Source organism: Pseudorca crassidens, chromosome 16 (genome assembly GCF_039906515.1).
Source record: "Pseudorca crassidens isolate mPseCra1 chromosome 16, mPseCra1.hap1, whole genome shotgun sequence".
Taxonomy (NCBI): domain Eukaryota; kingdom Metazoa; phylum Chordata; class Mammalia; order Artiodactyla; family Delphinidae; genus Pseudorca; species Pseudorca crassidens.
This window is the reverse complement of record NC_090311.1, coordinates 75,982,367-75,985,233: the sequence shown is the minus strand read 5'-3', so window position 1 is coordinate 75,985,233 and position 2,867 is coordinate 75,982,367. Positions and strand designations below refer to the sequence as shown.

Here is a 2,867-nt window from a genome sequence, read left to right as displayed (position 1 = left end):
TATCTACTACCAGATGACCTTGTTTTTAGTGCAAACAAGAGCTTGGGTTATGGAGCCAATGCCTCAGTTCAAACCCTAGGTCTGCTACTTCTAGTAACCGGTGGCAAGTTTGTTTCAGATGAGGATAATGCTATTGCCTAAGCCTCAGGGTTGTCATATGAAGAACATAAAATAATGTTAGAAGATGTCTGGCACTAAGTACAGAGCTCTATGAATATTAGATATAATTATACTACATTATGGTGCTTATAATAATTATGATAATGATTTTATGTTTTGTCCCATATCCTTTAGATTTACTTTAAGATTTACAGTGGAATGAAGCTAAAGACCACATTTCCTGTCAATTCTCTGTATCCATATAGTCAATAATTACTATGTAGGAGGCACTGTTTGAGACACTGGGTCAGTGAAGAAAACAAGATCCTGCTCTAATGGAACTTCTGAGAGTCTTATCTCCAATGAGCCTCATTTCCCACTGCATGACACCCCAGTCCTCTGGATAGGTATAATAATTTCCTAGCATGCATTGCTATCAAAGTTTTTCCTGAAGGCACATGCCTGCCTTTTCTCAAGAGACTGTACTCCCATAATAAACCACCAGTTTACCTGACTATTCCCTTAGTTATCTAATGGGCCTCTTATTCTTTGCCTGGATTTAAAATTATTTCCATAGGTAAGAAACACAGGAGAGTGCTTACCCTGTGTATTTAAGTCTGATAATATATGGTGAGGGAGGTACTCAACATTCTCCTACCTGTTTCAGGTACACTTCGTTTCAAAAAGCAGACTCAAAGTGCACTTTGTGCTCAAGTCTTAGAAGATTATTCTCAATCTATATCTGTCTGCCTCATAATTACTGTCAAATCTTCCAAGATTTTACCAGTAGGTGTTTTGCCAATTTTTATTTTCCATAGTGTGAAAATTCTGTCTCCCTCCTCCCATGTCTGCAGAAGAATTTTAATTAGAATTTTAGAGAAAATTGATGTGGCCCTGCTAAACACACACCATTTGAATTAGATAGCCATCATTTTCAGATAAAATATTAAACGTTATAACCTTGACTATTCATTTGACTTGATTTTCTTCCTGTAATATTTTAGTACTTTTTATTTTGTTTTTTAGTAACATGAAGAAATTCTAACCAAACTTACTTATATAACATCTTTAACATGTAGGTAATTTTAACATCTAGTGAAAACATTCTTTCCAAAATATGAATTTATGTTATGCTCCTTAATATATCTGTATTATATTTAAATTATTAAATTCATATCTTAATTACAAGTATACCTAACCTCTAAAATATATCATTTTTGGATTTTTTTCTGACTCTAAGCATATTTTTTAAATGTGAATACTGTTTATTGATGGTATGATTTTATGTAATAAAACATAATTATGAAATATTTACTTGAGGCTTGTAACCCAAAGTCTCATTCCCAAGGAAATCAGAAGCAAAATAAATTAGAGCAATAAAACACATGTCCTCACTATAAATCTAGGGATCATTCTGCAACATTGAACAGAAGATAAGCAAACAAACTTGTTTTAAAATTAGATTTTAGTATTGTGTGAAAGGAAAGAACGTTAGCACTCCCCTTGACAAGGATGGAAAGGCCCTTGGGCCTGACAATATGCATATGGTTAAGGCATTGCCACCTACTTCATGGCATCAAGCACTGTTTTTATTGGGATTGACAGATACACAGTACTATATATAAAATAGATAATTAATATGGGCCTATCGTATAGCACAGGGAACTCGACTCAATGTTCTGTAATGACCTATATGGGAAAAGAATCTAAAAAAGAGTGGGGCTTTCCTGGTGGCACAGTGGTTGGGAGTCCACCTGCCGATGCAGGGGACGCGGGTTCGTGCCCCGGTCCGGGGGGATCCCACATGCTGTGGAGCGGCTGGGCCCGTGAGCCATGGCCGCTGAGCCTGTGCGTCCAGAGCCTGTGCTCTGCAGCGGGAGGGGCCACAGTGGTGGGAGGCCCGCGTACCGGGGAAAAAAAAAAAAAAAAAAGAGTGGATATATGTATAACTGATCCACTTTGTTGTGCAGCAGAAACTAACAGAACATTGTAAATCAACTATACTCCAATAAAAATTAAAAAAAAAAATCCCAAACCATCCTCGACAGTTAAATAAATGAAAAATGAATCTTTAAAACAGATAAACAAATTAGATTTTTAACTAAAAAAGTATAATAATAACTTGTAAAGATTCTGAATTATCTACAGGATTGTAACTTATTTGATAAATGTGTAAGACTTCTTTTACCTGGAGAAAGAAAAGCAAAAGCAAAATGTTTATGGTGTGTGTGTGTGTGTGTGTGTGTGTGTGTGTGTGTGTGTGTGTGTTTTGAAGAGTGGCTATGAGGAATCCTGAAACACTAAAATCAATGGCTCAAGCTGAAAGACAATGAATATTGTTCCCATTGGGAAATAGGAAGATTCATACTGAGTAATGAGTGAGTTTTCTTCTTATCCAAAGAGCTGGAATTTATACCTCCTTAATTATCTGTACATCTTTTAGATGTTAGGAAGTAAAACAGGCAAGAACAGAACATAATCAAGAATTCTATTTTGGTGCAGTTTATATCCATTATATCTCTTAAATATTCAAAAGGGCATCCAAGTAAACAGTGGAATATATGAATCAGAAATTCTGTGGTGAACTCAGGGTGAAAATACAAATTTAGGAGCTATTGGCATATGTATGATATTTATGACCAGTGGACTAAAAATAAGTCATCTTGGAAAAAGTAAAGATAAGTATGAATGTATTATTTATTTATTTATTTATTTTTGGCTGTATTGGGTCTTCGTTGCTGCGTGTGTGGGATCTTTCCAGACCCGGG

The 2,867-nt window shown here is 35.5% G+C and overlaps 1 non-coding gene across 1 annotated transcript; it reads left to right on the top strand.

Moving 5' to 3' along the window:
* The first annotated feature begins 1,567 nt into the window (after positions 1-1,567).
* LOC137209564 (U6atac minor spliceosomal RNA) lies at positions 1,568-1,692 on the top strand. Its single transcript, XR_010936107.1, has one exon. It is a non-coding gene; the product is annotated as a U6atac minor spliceosomal RNA (small nuclear RNA).
* Positions 1,693-2,867: the final 1,175 nt, after the last annotated feature.